This window comes from Penaeus monodon, chromosome 28 (genome assembly GCF_015228065.2).
Source record: "Penaeus monodon isolate SGIC_2016 chromosome 28, NSTDA_Pmon_1, whole genome shotgun sequence".
Classification (NCBI taxonomy): domain Eukaryota; kingdom Metazoa; phylum Arthropoda; class Malacostraca; order Decapoda; family Penaeidae; genus Penaeus; species Penaeus monodon.
Genome location: NC_051413.1, coordinates 5,760,026 through 5,760,665, shown reverse-complemented (window position 1 = coordinate 5,760,665; position 640 = coordinate 5,760,026).

Here is a 640-nt window from a genome sequence, read left to right as displayed (position 1 = left end):
ACAGCGAAGACACCTCTCTGAAATACCGTATAAAAAGGTTTATGTTCGTTCTCGAAATACTAGAGAACGGCAAGCAAATAAATTTCTCACATTCTTATCATACTTATGCTTATCTATACATGATACATATTTACACATCAACATGAAATCAAACTGAAAAACAACAAAAATATGAGTTGTTTACAAAGTAAGTTTTTTTTTTTTCAAATAATACAAAAACATTTCTAGTTTTAAAAACAAGAAATATGTACTAGTAACGCAGTGATAATTATAGATTAAAACCCGTTACTACGACGCTCTATTTAATGCATCTCAGCACTACTTTAGATTAAATACTGAATAAACGCTCACTGCCATATCATAAATACCCAACAACTCGTGTTATACGGAAGGGAAATGCTGAATCTTGATGACAACAAGAGAATATCTTAAATATTCTGTATATATACGTTAAAAGAAAGATTAACAATGAAATGGAATGAAAAAATAAAATACAGCGTTGCAAAGCTAAATATAATGATTTCCGATCAGCTTTTGTCACCCTTCTGGAATTGTTACCCCACAAAAAGGCGAGAAAGATTTCCCGACAAAAGCGCTCGAAAACAAACATTTTCACTTCAGATGCGATCGTTAGAACAGT